This window comes from Hyla sarda, chromosome 9, assembly GCF_029499605.1.
Source record: "Hyla sarda isolate aHylSar1 chromosome 9, aHylSar1.hap1, whole genome shotgun sequence".
NCBI classification, from domain to species: Eukaryota; Metazoa; Chordata; class Amphibia; order Anura; family Hylidae; genus Hyla; species Hyla sarda.
The window spans coordinates 149,930,578-149,948,903 of NC_079197.1; the positions used below are offsets into that span (position 1 = coordinate 149,930,578).

An 18,326-nucleotide genomic window follows, 5' to 3' on the forward strand; every position below is an offset into this window, starting at 1 on the left:
TTTTTCTGTGATCTGTAGGCCCTTGGGGGGCGGGACTGGGGTGGGGGGGTGGGGGTTGGGTTGGCTCGGATGGATGTTTGCGTGTGAGTGTATTTGTCTGCCTTGGGCTTGTTTGTCTCACTTATTCTCCTACCATGTTGGTAGTGTTGTATGGTTTTAATGCAAAAAATTTTATAAATACTTAAAAAAAAATCAGTGCTTCCCAACCAGGGTGCCTCCAGCTGTTGCAAAACTACAACTCCCAGCATGCCGGGACAGCCAACGGCTGTCCGGCATGCTGGGAGTTGTAGTTTTGCAACAGCTGGAAGCACCCAGGTTGGGAAACACAGAAAAACATGATTGGGATACAAACAACATGTATATATGAAAATATTTTATATAGAGATGAGCGAACTTACAGTAAATTCGATTCGTCACGAAAAGGTGGATATAGTCCTAGGAAAGAGTCTCCTAGGACTGTATCCACCTTTTCCAGCCCACCGGAGCACCTGAAAGCTGAACTAATTTATGCAGGATAAGTCATCAACTGCCGAGCCGAGAAGTTCGTGACGAATCGAATTTACTGTAAGTTCGCTCATCTCTAATATTATACAATAATTATTATAATTAATGTCTAATGAATATATATATATATATATATATATATACACATACACACACACACACACACATATATATATATATATTGTTTAATGAATAATAAATATATTTAATGGAAAAAAAAACAGGGTGCCTCCAGCTGTTGCAAAACTGCAACCTCCAGCTGAAGGCACCGTGGTTGGGAAACAATATAACACGCTGAATGGGTGGGCAGATGGAGCACTTATGATGAAGAGTCATGACTCCGCAGTCAGGTGCAGACAGGACCAGAGACTATTACAGGACAGAGAAATGCTACATTATCACACGACACATAGGAAACCATAAATTAGACTGGGATAGAACTGTAATTTAGCCTGGGATGAAACTCTTTAAAACAATAAATGGCCCAGGGATGAGCTGACTCATGAAGAAGCAGCGGACTGGGTTATGTCAAGTCTAGCGTCTCTTTGGCGATAGACTTCAATAGTTCTGAAGATATTGGTTTGATAGTGTTTTACTAGTCCCTAATGTGTATGACCAGTTCTGACAAATGTCTAACATGTCACAGTGGTCTATCTAGCAGGTAGAGACCCTCTGATCAACTGTGAGTGGCATTATTGAGAAAAGGAGGTGTTTAGTAACCACAGCAACTCGGTCATGAAGTGGAGACCTCCAAAAGTTACAGAGCGGAGTCACCGAGTGCTGAGGCGTATAGTGCATGCAATTCAATAATGCTCTGCTGATTATAGCTGCAGAAAAAAACATGGACTCGAGCAGGGGGGGGGGGGGGGGGGAGGGGAATGCGGACTATGGAGCAAAAGGGGGGAAGGAGGGCGGACTATGGAGCAGGGGGGGAAATCACGGACTCTGGAGCAGGGGGGGAAATCACAGACTGGAGCAGGGGGGAAATCACAGACTCTGGAGCAGGGGGGGAAATCACAGACTCTGGAGCAGGGGGGGGAAATCACAGACTCTGGAGCAGGGGGGGAAATCACAGACTCTGGAGCAGGGGGGGAAATCACAGACTCTGGAGCAGGGGGGGAAATCACAGACTCTGGAGCAGGGGGGGGGGGAAATCACAGACTCTGGAGCAGGGGGGGGGGGGAAATCACAGACTCTGGAGCAGGGGGGGAAATCACAGACTCTGGAGCAGGGGGGGGGGAATCACAGACTCTGGAGCAGGGGGGGAAATCACAGACTCTGGAGCAGGGGGGGGGGAATCACAGACTCTGGAGCAGGGGGGGAAATCACAGACTCTGGAGCGGGGGGGGGGAATCACAGACTCTGGAGCAGGGGGGGGGGGGAATCACAGACTCTGGAGCAGGGGGGGGGGGAATCACAGACTCTGGAGCAGGGGGGGGGGAATCACAGACTCTGGAGCAGGGGGGGGAAATCACAGACTCTGGAGCAGGGGGGGAAATCACAGACTCTGGAGCAGGGGGGGGGGAATCACAGACTCTGGAGCAGGGGGGGAAATCACAGACTCTGGAGCAGGGGGGGAAATCACAGACTCTGGAGCAGGGGGGGGGGAAATCACAGACTCTGGAGCAGGGGGGGGAAATCACAGACTCTGGAGCAGGGGGGGAATCACAGACTCTGGAGCAGGGGGGGGGAAATCACAGACTCTGGAGCAGGGGGGGGGAAATCACAGACTCTGGAGCAGGGGGGGGAATCACAGACTCTGGAGCAGGGGGGAAATCACAGACTCTGGAGCAGGGGGGGGGAAATCACAGACTCTGGAGCAGGGGGGGGGAATCACAGACTCTGGAGCAGGGGGGGAAATCACAGACTCTGGAGCAGGGGGGGGGAAATCACAGACTCTGGAGCAGGGGGGGGGGGGAAATCACAGACTCTGGAGCAGGGGGGGGGAATCACAGACTCTGGAGCAGGGGGGGAATCACAGACTCTGGAGCTTGGGGGGAATCACAGACTCTGGAGCAGGGGGGGGGAATCACAGACTCTGGAGCAGGGGGGGAATCACAGACTCTGGAGCAGGGGGGGGAAATCACAGACTCTGGAGCAGGGGGGGAAATCACAGACTCTGGAGCAGGGGGGGGGGAAATCACAGACTCTGGAGCGGGGGGGGGGGGGAAATCACAGACTCTGGAGCAGGGGGGGGGGGGGAATCACAGACTCTGGAGCAGGGGGGGAATCACAGACTCTGGAGCAGGGGGGGGAATTACAGACTCTGGAGCAGGGGCGGGGGGGAATCACAGACTCTGGAGCAGGGGGGGAAATCACAGACTCTGGAGCGGGGGGGGGGGAATCACAGACTCTGGAGCAGGGGGGGGGGGAAATCACAGACTCTGGAGCAGGGGGGGAAATCACAGACTCTGGAGCAGGGGGGGAAATCACAGACTCTGGAGCAGGGGGGGAAATCACAGACTCTGGAGCAGGGGGGGGGGGAAATCACAGACTCTGGAGCAGGGGGGGGGGAAATCACAGACTCTGGAGCAGGGGGGGGGGAATCACAGACTCTGGAGCAGGGGGGGGAAATCACAGACTCTGGAGCAGGGGGGGGAAATCACAGACTCTGGAGCAGGGGGGGGGAAATCACAGACTCTGGAGCAGGGGGGGGAAATCACAGACTCTGGAGCAGGGGGGAAATCACAGACTCTGGAGCAGGGGGGGGGGGGAAATCACGGACTCTGGAGCAGGGGGGAAATCACGGACTTCTCCCCAATAGTGGAAGCTGCTCTAATGGCAAAGGAGGCACCAACTTCATATTAATGCCTATAGACTTAAAATGGGATGTCCTAAAAGTTCCTATAGGTGTAAGTGTAGTTGTCCACATACTGTAGGTCACATCATTTTGCCATCTTCCAACTAAGCTCATTCCCCACCAGATACACTCACTGCAGAGGATTTATTCCTGGCCCTGAAGCCATGGACAAGCTGAAGTAAAGCTCAGCCAGCAGTCTGTAATACTGGATGAAGGGCAGCTCCAAGAAGAAGATTGGTCCTGAAATCACTTGGTTACCAACCTTTCAGTGCCCATACTTGAGGGTTGTTAAGAGACTAATGTCGACTAACAGAAGGTAAGGCCACTTGTCCAATGAAAATGGATCTGGCTTTATCACCGGATAAGTGGGAGTCCATGCTGCCGAAACCCCACTGATATGGAAAAGCCCTTTAATTTTCCGTGAAGGTTAATGTTCTGCTACATACAGTGAGGACGCACAATACAAATATTCTGTATTCTCACTTGGGACACCAAGGAACACCTTCCCTAAATATACAAAATCTGATTTACAAAAGAATGAACAAAAACAGCGTTAAAAGGTTTAGAGGTAAGCTGAATACCTAACAAAACCCCATGAAAATACAGCCTGAGGCCACGAGAACAATGCAGAATGACAGTATGAGCCGTGCTATAAGGATCCTGCCAATCCAAACACAATGCCTCCGAATTCACCAACCTTCAGAAATTAGGACAACACTTTACTATATTAGGCCCCTATTGTACATCCTAAAGGGAAAATGGCTCATAAAACCCATGCCCTGGAGGAGCTCTATCTGGAGGTCATAGTGGTGTCTATCCTTATATTACATTTAACTGGTACTTATCCTCTTGAATATTTATATATATATATATATATATATATATATATATATATATGGAAATGCAAATTAAGGCAGAACAATTTGGGGAAAATGTGCAATTGCAATTATAGAGGTATATACTGTGATTCCAATATGCAATTGGAATATAATAAACAAATGGTGAAATCCCACAATTTCATGTCCAATCTCCCCCCCCATTTCTATCCCATAATTTCCCCTATTTAAAGGAGTACTGCAGTGTTATACACTTATCCCTTATCTGCAGGATAGGGGATAAGTGTCTGATCGCAGGGAGTCCGACCGCTGGGAACCCCAGCGATCTTCCGTACGGGGACCCGGCACTGCAGTGAGGTCATGGAGGGGGCATGTAGGCCGTGGAGTCATGCTGCGGCCGACACACCTCCTGAACTGGAGAGCTGGGGCCCCGTACAGGAGATCGCGAGGGGTCCCTGTGTTCGGACCCCCACAATCAGACAGTTATAAGTGTCTTACACGGCAAATCCCCTTTAAATTTTATCCCACCATTTCACGTCCAAACCCCCCCATTTCACATCTATCCCCATCTCATCTCCCACAATTTGTCACATCTCCCCCATATGTAAAATTACTAACACCCCCCCCCCCCCCCCCCCCCGGGGGGGAACAGAAAAAAACAAAAAAAAACTAATGCTTGTCTGTTGCTGATCCCGTTCTCCCCAATGCATTCTGGTGTCTTATGGGACTTACAGGACCTTCCTGCTTAGCCAATCACTGGCCTGACACGTGACACCACTGCGGTCTCTGATTGGCTGAGCGGGAAAGGTCCTAAAACCAACCAGATGCTTGTCGGGAGCACAGAGAAGATCCTGGGACCTCACGGAGGAGTACGGGATTTGCACCAAATCTACAGGGACTGGGGCTAGGCGAGCATCAAGTTTTTTTTTATATTTCCCCCACGCCCCTATTATTACTTAGAACAGTGTTTCCCAACCAGGGTGCCTCCAGCTGTTGCAAAACTACAACTCCCAGCATGCCCGGACAGCCGAAGGTCTTCATCATGAGAACAATGCATTTTTTTACTGAAATTCAACTTTGCTGGAGACACTATGGATGTTCCTTGTGGCCGTGAGAGCCGTATTTTGTTTATATATTTCTATAATCTTGATTCTCTCACTGGTAGATGAAGGACAGTCATACACCGGTGGGATTATCCTATATGTCCTGATCTGGGACTGGAAGCTGAATCCACGGAGCAATTACAGAACTCCAAATAAAGTTGGTGACCACAAGTATGTCAGCCACGTACCTGCATAGCATTTTGTTTCTCATCACTGGTGGCACTCAAAATAGGGCGGTGAAGTCATTGGGTTCTTGAAGACGATGGAAACACTAGTTTTCTGTAAAGAAAAGATAATGGTTAGTCGAATGGTTAAAAACATGATGAGCACATGGTATAGACTGGGATACAGCTACATGGCAGATCTGGTAGTGTGACATCAAGTCCTGGAAAGTTGGCGTAAACCAAAAAATGTGTGCGATTTGTCTGCTGTCATATAACTAGTTTGAATTTGCAATTCGGCAGAAAAAAATAAATAAAAATAAAACAGCAGCAATCAAATTCCACACCGGTCACAAGCAGGTGCCCACAACTTATATTGCCATCTATAATGGCAAAGTCACATGGGACCCAAAAAATCCAGCAGGTTTGGTTTTAGGCAACAGTTGTGCTGCAAAATGACATAACACAACCACATTAAAGGGGTACTCCGGTGGAAAACAATTTTTTTTCATATCAACTGGTGCCAGAAAGTTAAACAGATTTGTAAATTACTTCTATTGAAAGATCTTAATCCTTCCAGTACTTATCAGCTGCTGTATACTACAGAGGAAGTTGTGTAGCTCTTTCCAGTCTGATCACAGTGCTCTCTGCTGACACCTCTGTCCATGTCAGGAACTATCCAGTGTAGGAGCAAATCTCCATAGAAAACCTCTCCTGCTCCGGACAGTTCCTGACATGGACAGAGGTGTCAGCAGAGAGCACTGTGGTCAGGCTGAACAGAACAACTCAACTTTGGTCATACAGCAGCTGATAAGTACTGGGAGGATTAAGATTTTTTAATAAAAGTAATTTGCAAATCTGTTTAAAGGGATACTCAGGTGAAAAACATTTTTTTTTTTTTTTTTTTTTTATCAACTGGTGCCAGAAAGTTACACAGATTTATAAATGACTTCTATCAAAAAATCTTAATCCTTCCTGTACTTATTAGCTGCTGAATACTACAGTGGAAATTATTTTCTTTTTGGAATGCAGAGCTGTCTGCTGACATCATGACCACAGTGCTCTCTGCTGACATCTCTGTCCATTTTAGGAACTGTCCAGAACAGCATGTGTTTGCTATGGGGATTTCCTTTTACTCTTAACAATTCCTAAAATGGACAGAGATGTCAGCAGAGAGCTCTGCGTTCCAAAAAGAAAATAATTTCCGCTGTAGTATTCAGCAGCTAATAAGTACAGGAAGGATTACGATTTTTTAAAGTAATTTACAAATCTGTTTAACTTTCTGGCACCAGTTGATTTAAAAAAAAAAAAAAAAAAAAAAGGTTTTCACCGGAGTACCCCTTTAACTTTCTGGTACCAGTTGATTTAAAAAAAAAAAAAAAAAAAAAAAAGGTTTTCACCGGAGTACCCCTTTAACTTTCTGGTACCAGTTGATCTGAAAATGTTTTTTTTTTCCCACCAGAGTACCCCTTTAACAATCATTAGATGTGATGTTGCAAATTTTTTTTATTCTTTTTATTTATTAAACAGTTTTATATGGGCACTGTCAGATTCAAAAACTTCTTATATGTTGTACATCTTGGCAAAACATTAACCTTTCTAATATACTTCATAAAGAATTGTTTTTCTTTTTTTTATAGAAATCATGGCTTATGAAAAACAAAAGACCACTAGAGGTCCCCATACCATCCAGAGCATTCTCTGTGTCCACAGGCATGGACAAAGTTCAGTAAGTAAGGGTGGGGGACTAGCACTCTTCTGTGCTCACTCCTGTCCTAAAAGACTGTAGCAGGGAGGAGGGGTTACAGAGCAGCCTGCAGTGATTGGATGAAGAGACCCAGCACTTAGGGAGGAAGATTAGTCATGCAGAGTGAGGACACGCCTCCTCCAAAAGCACAGAATGACAAACCAAGTGAGCAACAGATAGAAGGTATTTGTGAGAGAAATATAGGTACTAGACACATACAAATTATATCTCCATTATCAAGAATAGGTACTGAGTAACGAAACGTTTTCTTTTTTTTTTTTTTTTTTTTTTGACGGGTACACTTTAAAACAATAAAAAGAAACAGCAGTACGTTTTTTTCACCCCCCAACAAGTATATGGAATATCTAGAAATTCCAATGACAAAAGAGTGGTATAGCTCTAGCTTTTATAAGAAGTGTTTTTGCTTCAGTGTGTCAACGATATCTATAGTGCACGACTACAAGAGAGCCCAATGTTACCTAAGGAGTCAACATTAAGTTTCAAAAAGCTGGAGAATTCATCTCCGAATTATCAATGGGAACCATAACATCCAAGTCACAAGTGTTCTTTTATATAACGCAAAGTATAGATGTGTGTAGGTTCACTTGTATCTTACATGCCATGCATACCAGTTCATTTATGTCTATGAATGTCCATGTTTGTTCCAAGACCAGAGCTGCATGTACAAGTATGCGACCCTCACGGCTCTCTCCGGATTCGCTTGCTTTGGGGGGTTTGCATTCTGAAAAGCCAGTGTTTTCCAAACAGTGTGTCTCCGGCTGTTGCAAAACTACAACTCCCAGCATGCCATTGGCTGTCCGGGCATGCTGGGAGTTGTAGTTTTGCAACAGCCGGAGACACATTGTTTGGAAAGCACTGCTGTAATAAAGTATTTCCCAGCCTGTGGCTCTCTAACCGTTGTGTGCCCAGTAAATGCCTTATAAAGAGAAAACATTACCCCCTTACCTTACATATATAAAAGTCTCATATGGCCAGCTCCAGCCTGGACATCTCTGCCTTAGGCTCTGTTCACACTAGCGTCATGGTTTCTGTTTTCAATGGAGCCAAGCCAGTTTGTGATGCATCTGTTTACAAGTATATCTCAATACGTCCTGACAGATGAGGACCTGTCATCTCTCCTGATCTGTTTATTTTTAGTAAAAATACTTCCTTCACCCAACGCAAAATAATTATGGAGCACATTTTATAAAAAATCTGCATTGTGCCATTCCTCTTATTATAGGTATTTTGAATGGCCACTTTTAAATTTCTGGAAACAATCGGATTCCAGTTGTGCATTAATCTTTCGAATTACCACCATGGCACACTAGAATTGGTAGCTAAATGGCACAAGAGAAAACCGGTCTGTAGGAGGTGCTGCTCGCATATGTGAAAGGACAGAGAGACTCAAGCCAGCACAGGTAAAAATTGTTTATTGTGCAAAAGAGTGGATAACGCGTTTTGGCACACACAAAGTGCCTTCCTCAGGTCCAAAAAGTACAATGCTGGTGATGATCCTGTGTGCAGCGGTGCTGGCGAGGTACTGAGGTCAGTACCTCGTCAGCACCGCTGCACACAGGATCATCACTAGCATTGTACTTTTTGGACCTGAGGAAGGCACTTTGTGTGTGCCAAAACGCGTTGTCCACTCTTTTGCACAATAAACAATTTTTACCTGTGCTGGCTTGAGTCTCTCTGTCCTTTCACATATGCAAGCAGCACCTCCTACAGACCGGTTTACTTTTGTAGCATTTAGCTACCAATTCTGTTTCTCCACTGGCTCTTGCATAAGAGCCCAGACCCGTTCGGAGTGCGGCAGCTCCCATTCATCAACCCACAACCGCAATTTGTGAGCTTCAAGCAAAATCTGCAACAAGATTCTGCATTACATTTTTCTCTGGGAGCGCCCCCTTTTTTTTTTTCTCTCTACACCATGGCACACTAGTCAACCGACGCTGCCCAGACATCAGTGTGCGAAATCAGAAACTATTTCGAGGCTTCCACGTCGCCTGCCAACACAGTTCAGATTTTGGCGACAGGAAAGCTGAGGGCCATTCACTGTCTAATTAACCTAAAAAGACAATTCTGGAATGTGGAGGTGGGGGGGAGGGCAACGTGGTGATGAGATATTAACAGGCATTGTGCCCTTCTTCCACAAGGATGATAAGTAAGAGTGGCATACAGAAGAGTGAAGCTCTGAAGGTCTGTGACACTAGAGCGAAGCCACTGCAGGGCACCAACTCTTAAAACTCTTTACTGTCATTCACGCATTCATTACTGCGCGGCCTCGCCCTGCACTAGAAGCCATGATATTTGGTAAGTTATACGCACAAACGCCATTCTTCTCATGACTGGAATGCCAGTCCCATCAATAAGGGTACTGAAATTTCCACAGAAGTCATGGAGTGGGTGTTAGGGTACGTTAGCGGATTTTACGAACGTATTTCGCTGCAGATCCGCCGCTGAAGGACCTCTGTATGCTGCCTCTACATGTGCCTGCTCGGAGCGGCAATACGCCGCTATGAGCAGACACACTGCGATGTGCGAGTCGCAGTATACTCGCACATCGCGGCAGCTCTTGTCTTAGCTCACAGAGCAGGGGGAGCGGCCGTGATGTGTGCGACTACACCGCGCATGCGCGGTGACTCGCACATCGCTTGAGTGTGTCTGCACGTAGCGGCGTATTGCCGCTCTGAGCAGGCACATGTAAAGGCACCATACAGAGGTCCTTCAGCGGCGGATCTGCAGCGTAAAATCCGCTGTAAATCCGCCTGTCTGAAAGTACCCTAAGGCCGGGTTCACACCACGTTTTTGCAATACAGTTCCCGTATACGTTTTCAATTTTTAAACCGTACGGAACCGTATTGAAAACCATATGCCAAACGATGCATCAGGTTGTGTCTGTTTTGCAACCTGTACGGTTTTGTCAATTTTTTTCCCCGTGCCCAAAACCGTAGTCTACCACGGTTTTTGGTCCAGGTGAAAAACCTTATTGAAACGTATACTTTTTATTTTTTTTTTTATTTTACATGGGAGTCAATGGGAACCGTACAGAACTGTATGTGCGTACGGTTCCATCCGGTTTTCACCATACGGTTTTTGACTTTGCACTGTTTTTTTTTTCTTGGAATTTCAATCAAACAAGTGAAACTTTATTCATAAGGGAGTAAAAAGTTAAAAACGCCTACTTTTTTTTCTTAAAAAATGGATGCAACCTGACGTCATTTTTCAAACTGTATACGGATTAAAATTCGTACACATGTTTTGATACAGTTTAGTCAGGTTTTGAGGAGTCCGTTTTTTTTAATTAAAAACCTGATATTGGAACTGTATTGCAAAAAGGTGGTGTGAACCCAGCCTTAGTTGGTCTCCAAACTGTGGCCATCCAGATATTGCCAAGCTACAACTCTGAGCATGCCCGGACAGCCAACGGCTGTCCGGGCATGCTCGGAGTTGTAGTTTGGCATACGTTACTACATATAGATATATCAAAGTGCATATTCTAATACATAGAGATGCTGGAAAATATATGAGACATGACTCTTGTACAAAACTGCACTATAACTTCTGCTACATGTGCCTAATTTTACATGGAAACATACAGGGGTTTATTGCTTTCAGATTCCATGATATTAAAAATAATAATAATTTTTTCTTCATATAGTGCACACAGATTCCGAAGTGCTGCACACTCAGATTGGTCCCTGTCCCTGCTGGTGCTTACAATCTAAATTCCCCTAAGGGTAGGGTATTTCACCCTGCGGATGTGCCGATGGCAGTCACAAAAGCGAGCTCCCTGCATGCGGCTGGGTAGCTCTGTGTGTCCGCTCATAGCGGCAGATTTCCTACCGGCAGTCACTAGCAGACACACAGAGCTAACCAGATGCAGCAGGGAGCTCGCTTTTGTGACCGTCGGCACATCTGCAGTGTGAAATAAGAAGCAGAAGCACTCTGTGTGAAGAGTAGGTTTTTGGATTGTGGGAGGTAACCGGAGTACCCGGGGAGAACATACAAACTGGAGTACCCAGGGAGAACATACAAACTGGAGTACACAGGGGAAAACATACAAACTGGAGTACACAGGGGAAAACATACAAACTGGAGTACGCAGGGAGAACATTCAAACTGGAGTACCCCGGGAGAACATACAAACTGGAGTACACAGGGAGAACATACAAACTGGAGTACACAAGGGAGAACATACAAACTGGAGTACACAAGGGAGAACATACAAACTGGAGTACACAGGGAGAACATGGAAACTGGAGTACATGGGGAGAACATACAAACTGGAGTACCCGGGGAGAACAGAAACTGGAGTACCCGGGGAGAACAGAAACTGGAGTACCCGGGGAGAACATACAAACTGGAGCACACAGGGAGAACATACAAACTGTAGTACCCCGGGAGAACATACAAACTGGAGCACACAGGGAGAACATACAAACTAGCTGCAGATGTTGTCCTTGGTCAGGTATGAACCCAGGATTCCAGCACTGCAAGGCAACAGTGCTAGCCACTGAGACACCAAACTGCACTATTATATTATTATATTATTACATGCAATGCTGCATGCTACACAACAGGTTTTCCCCTAAAAGTGTTGCATCAAGGGGAGAATATGGAGTCTCATGGAAGGACCACGTAACGACACACTGAGTGCACCACATGTCTAAACTTTCAGTGCAGCACAACTTTGTACTCCTGGAATCAGTGCATGCATGGAAGACCTGAAAAGTAGCGGAAAAGCAAGGAGCAATAAGGAGAATACAGTGATCCCTCAACTTACAATGGCCTCTACATACAATAGTTTCAACATACAATGGTCTTTTTTGGACCACTGTAACATGAAACCGGACTCCACATACAATGCTACTGACAGTCCAGATCTGTGAAACGTGTCAATGGCTGAAAGAACCGACCAATCAGAATGGACATTTCACTGGTAAAACCCCTGTATTACTGAAGTGTATGCACTGACTGGCTGTATGGTAGCACCCCCTACAGTACAGGGAGGTATTACATGTTCTGTACTACTCTTTACCTGTGCCAGGGATAGCTGCTCCAGATGGGGCCAGCTCCATGTTACTTTTTAGGACACTGTGTACTGTACAGGACCCTGAAGAAGCTCCTGTCCTCTACATAGACAGTGATTTACAGCTCCCAGAAGATCTTTATTACTTTTATATGTAAGGATTTGCTTTATCTAGATTAGTTATCTACTTATTTTTGTTTAATCCTCACCTTTTCCTATTTTTGGATGACATTTTGGTGGCTTCAGAACCAATTACCAGTTTTCCATAGAGTTATGGACTCAACATACAATGGTTTCAACATACAATGGTCGTCCTGGAACCAATTAATATTGTAACTTGAGGGACCACTGTAATAATAAGGTTGTTCTTTTCTACTTCCTAAACCCTGGAGTAGTCAGGGGTATAACCAGCTAAAAAAAAATAGCAATAGGAGACGGAGTGTCCACAGCATACCCCAGCCAGCATTTTAATCATATATGATGCTCTTCGCCATTCTAAAAAACAATCGATATGTTACATGAACTTTCCTTAGAAAAGCTGCACTTTCTCGCCCCACGTCTATTGGATGGCAAGTTCTTTCGGCCTTGGTGTTAATGGCTACTGCACTTAATGTTATAGACTGTCCGTATGCTTGAAAGCTGTAAAGATCGATATCCACACAAGCGTGAAAGCTGGAAAAGTCAATCACAATAATAGATACAAAGCGTTTCTCATTTTGTTTCGCCCGGACGTGTGAAGATGAGGCAGAATACTGATCCATTATCTGACCCTCACTTTGCTTCCCTATGGCCTCTGCCACATGTACCTACTGTAATACTGGCTGCATGTACTAGCGGCAGAGGAAATGGAGGGCGTAAGGACTAAGGTTACTTGTGCTCCATCCCATTCTGGGTATGTTTGGCTCTTTTCTCTTGCGCCAAATGGACACCACCGGGTCCTAGTAACTTTGAATGGGGTCTGTAGTTCACAGGGGTTGAGCAGAGGAAAAAAAAATAGGACAAGTAGTATTTACTCCGCTCGACTCCCATAATTTAAACAGACATTGCTATCGGAGCTCTTCTAAACTTAGCTCAACATTAAAGGGGTATTCCGCTGCTCCAAACTGTTCCGAACGCTTGTGTTGGCGCTGGGAGCTCGTGACGTCATAGCCCCGCCCCCTCATGATGTCACGGCCAGCCCTCTCAATGCAAGTCTATGGGAGGGAGCGTGACAGCCTGCCATAGACTTGCATTAAGGGGACGGGGCACCAGATAGAGTGAGTGGTTTGGGGGGGGGGGGGGGGGGGTGTAGAAGGATGCCTCATGGATGCCTCATATCGGTGCATATAAAATTAAATACACAGGTAAAGTCTAGCCCCCATGTACTTTACAATTATTGAGAAATAATACATAAGTCGCAGTCGTGGTAATATTGTGGTATTACTAGAACTAGGAAATATGAAGCAAATTACGGCACATGTGACCCTTCTCTAAGGTGGTAATGATAGGGAAAGTTTACCCAAAAACTTTAGAAAAATGGTTCAGTGGCCTACAGCAGCCAATTTTATTTTGCAAAGGGCTTTTAAAAACAGTAAAAGAATTTAATTTGACCTCGCTTTTGTGTATGCCACATAAACACCACAACAATGGAAGTCAAAGGGAAACCGATTCTACTGTAAAGCAATGCAGCAGAATCCGTTTTTACTATCTGTTAATGCAGGGCTCAACAAATCTCAGGGCCAAGTCATGATATGTTTATTATTTTATATTTCTATTAATAAAATGAATATTATTAGTATTACTATGATTAATAATGATAGTAGTAATAATAAAAAAAGAATTATATATGTTTATTATTATTACAAATACTATAATTTCTATTAATAATTATTATATTATAATTACATAAATAAATTTAAGAAAAAATTATAATGTAATTAAAAGAAAAATATAAATATAAATTATAAATAAATACAAGAAAATATATATAATATTACCATATATACACACACATATATATGTGTGTGTGTGTGTATATATATATATATATATATATATATATATATATATATATATATATTATTTTTTTCTTCTTATAGTAATTTATAATATATATATATTTATATTTTTCTTATATTTTATTATAATTTTTATTTATGTGTGTAAAAATTATTTCCTGAAAATGCAGTAGTAGAAGCATTTATTGCTGGAAACTCTGTTGCGGCAATGGTGGCAACAAACTGAAAGATATTCGCATAAAAAAAAAAAAACTATTCTATTTGGAGCAGAGTTTCGGATTTGCGCCAACTGTTGTTGAACAGTCAATAGTAGCAGTAACAACCAGCAGCTGAAAAGAAAGGGAAAAAAAAAACCCTGGCATCTCTCCATACAGCTCGGACCTCGCTTTCCCGGCACATTAGAAGGAATATCACAGTGACCCAATTTTCTGTCCTTTTTTTCCCACATGGTTCATCTAATGGAGGTAATGACAACATATTTACATGGAAAATGTGAAGAGAAGAGCAATCTGTTATTGGCATCGAAAGCAGAAACGAGCAGGTGGACGGCAAAAAGGAGGCCGCGGCTGCCAGGACCACGGTCACAGGTTCTCACATCCAGAAACTAAGCCGATCGCTATCATAGGAAAGGAGAGAAAATAATGATGTCACCATGACACACCGCAACGTAAACTGTGCCTCCAGCTGTTGCAGGACTACAACTCCACGCATGTACCGATACAGACAAGATAAGAGCAAATGCATCTATAGGAGTGTCATAACATGACATTATTATTCATGATACTTTAATAATTATGCTTTATTCAATATTTATTTTTGCATTTATTTATTATGCTTTATTAATTTATTTATTTATTAAAGAGCACCCCTCATGATCATGTAAAATGTTATAATCCTCCCAGCTCACTGCCCCCATCATGATAAACCACCCTCTGCCTTTATTTTTATTATTTGTTAGTTTTCTACCTTGATATTGCTCTGTATTTTCTGCTCAGTCTCAGTCAGATTCACAAACTGGGAAGGGGCGTTCCCCAGCAGGTGTGACATCATCTGAAGCCATACAGGGGAGAACTTCCTCAGTCACTCTGCTACACACAGCCCAAGCAGTTCAGTGTGAGATGAGCTATGATTGGCTAAGGCTGCACCCCCCCCCCCCCCCACTCAGAATTTCCTGATTTTGGACTTCTGCCAGGCCAGCAGGAGTCCAAAGTCTGTGCAAGAGATGGAGGGGGAAATGTGTTCTGAACAAGTAGGGAGACACCTAGTGACAGCATTTTTAAACACAAACAAAACATAGAAAACTTTTTTTTTTTTAAACAAAGTACATTATAAATATTTTTTATTTACCATAAGGAGTGCAATAGCAAAAATTAGTTTTAATGAGAGTGACCATTTAAATTTAATAAAATAAATGAATAAATAAATTTAATAAATTATTTTATTTATTAATTTATTTATTCATGACTCATTTATTTATGACTTGATTTATTTATTATTTCTATTGCACAATCTTACTCTGAAGTTGTAAACAGTGAAGTTGAGAAATATGCAGAATCAAGAAGAAACCCTAATATTGTCTAAGACAGTGTTTCCCTACTAGTGGGCCTGCAGCAGTTGCAAAACTACAACTCCCGGCATGCTGGGAGTTGTAGTTTTGCAACAGCTGGAGCCATGCTTTTCACAAGTGATTTACCTTCCTTCCAGTGAAAATTAGAGACGGCCATGGTCCAAAGGGCACCTTGATGTGTCTGGTACCTGTGACTAAGCCTTATATGCCGGGAAGGTGTGACGGCACCCTCTGGACACCAGATCTTATTATCAGACGAAAAGCACCGTAATTGTTAGAAAAACAAATGTATTTTAAGTCTATTTCTTCTGGCTGCCATAGGGGTTGTTTTTCAGTCCTACTGTAGATCCTGCCTGGTTATGACCTGAACCACCTTCCCCCTATGGGAGCCGAAATAACAACTACAGTGATTAAAGGGGTATTCCAGGCAAAAACTTATATATATATATATATCTCTCTCAACTGGCTCCGGAAAGTTAAACAGATTTGTAAATTATTTCTATTAAAAAATCTTAATCCTTCCAATAGTTATTAGCTTCTGAAGTTTTCTAACTGCTCAATGATGATGTCACGTCCCGGGAGCTGTGCATGATGGGAGAATATCCCCATAGGAGCTGCACAGCTCCTGGGACGTGAGTCATCAGAGAGCAGTTAGACAGAAAACAGCAACTCAACTTCAGAAGCTAATAACTATTGGAAGAATTAAGATTTTTTAATAGAAGTAATTTACAAATCTGTTTAACTTTCCGGAGCCAGTTGATATATAAAAAAAAGTTTTTGCCTGGATAACCCCTTTAACGTCCAGCGTCGGAGTAAGAAGATTCCCTTTAAGTTTAGTAAACTTTGTCCTGCCTGCAGCGTAACATCAATAAGAGAGAAAAACATCCTCAACCTTGTTGACATAACTACCTGGTGTGATCATGTCGGTGACTATACAGACGGAGAAATAAACACACACGGCATCACCGTGCAGGTACAATCTTGTGTGCTGTTTAGTACAGCAACACTTACAACCATTCATTAAAGGAGAACTCCAGTTTGTGTTTTGATTTTGCCCATATCATGCACACTTACCCACACTAGCCGTACAGTGCAATTTGTTTTATTCCAGCGCAGCTGCATCTATGCGTTCCATTACTGTAACTTGGTCATGTGATCACCAGTCTGACACAAGTAGTTACTGTGCTTATTGTAGCTCCCAGACCCCTCTCCTGTCAGTTCCATGTGCTATCCCTATGGAATCAGGATATATAGTAGTTATATATCTCCCCTCCAGCTTTCTGTATACAGTAGTCCCTCAAGTTACAATATTAATTGGTTCCAGGACGACCATTGTATGTTGAAACCATCGTATGTTGAGACCATAACTCTATGGAAACCTGGTAATTGGTTCTGAAGCCTCAAAATGTCATCCAAAAATAGGAAAAAGGGAGGATTAAAGATAAATAAGTAGATAACTAATATAGATAAAGCAAATCCTTACATATAAAAGAAAGAAAGATCTTCTGGAAGCTGTAATCACTGTCTATTTCAGTCTTTCCCAACCAGGGTGCCTCCAGCTGTTGCAAAACTAAACTCCCAGCATGCCCGGACAGCCAAAGGCTGTCGGGGCATGCTGGGAGTTGTAGTATTGCAACAGCTGGAGGCAACCTCTTTGGGAAACACTGGTCTATGTAGAGGACAGGAGCTTCTTCAGGGTCCTGTACAGAACATGCAATGTCCTAAAAAAGTAACATGGAGCCGCCCTCACCTGATGCCCAAAGGAGCAGCTAACCCTGGTACAGGTAAAGAGTACAGAACATGTAATACCTCCCTGTACTGTAGGGGGTGCTACCAGACATCAGTCAGTGCATACACTTTCGGAATACACAAGTTTTACCAGTGAAATGTCCATTCTGATTGGTCGGTTCTGCCATTGACGCATTTCGCAGATTCCCTAGCATTGTATGTTGAGTCTGGTTTCAAGTTACAATGGTCCAGAAAAGACCATTGTATGTTGAAACTATTGTATGTTGAGGCCATTGTAAGTTGAGGGATCACTGTACTGCTGCAGCTATCTATGGGATCAGGATATAAAGTAGTTTTATATCTCCCCTCCAGCTCTATCTGTATACTGCTGCTGCCATCTCTATGGGATCAGGATATATATATATATATATATATATTTAGTTATACACCTCCCCTCCAGCTCTTTCTGTATACTGCTGCAGCTATCGCTATAGAATCAGGATATATAATAGTTATACACCTCCCCTGATGCTGTGCTTACATTGTGTTTCTTGCTACTTTATTTATTTATTTTAGGTTTATTTGCTAGGTTTTTATTTTTTGTTGCTACATATTGGTAATGTTTACCATTATTTTTGAAACATTGCTACAAAAACAGCTAAAATGCTGTAAAAAATTTTTGGGGAAAATGCCGTAAAAAAAAAACAAGACATGAACACAGCCTAAAGACGTCAAATCTTCACAAAACACCTTAATCATGATCACAAGTCAAATCACTTAAAAGGTCTGTTAAAATAAAACCCGTGTAAATATCTGTTTCTATCGGTACCTGTCCGTATTTTAACCCT

At 43.5% G+C, this 18,326-nt stretch overlaps 1 protein-coding gene across 9 annotated transcripts in view; it reads right to left on the bottom strand.

Moving 5' to 3' along the window:
- The window catches only part of SIPA1L3 (signal induced proliferation associated 1 like 3), a 215,151-nt gene that overhangs the window by 83,117 nt on the left and 113,708 nt on the right, over nucleotides 1–18,326 (bottom strand). For all 9 annotated transcript variants that reach the window (XM_056537654.1, XM_056537652.1, XM_056537653.1 and 6 more), the window contains one exon: nucleotides 5,432–5,522. The gene's annotated coding sequence lies outside the window, so the exon portion shown is untranslated. The remainder of the gene's footprint in view (nucleotides 1–5,431; nucleotides 5,523–18,326) is intronic.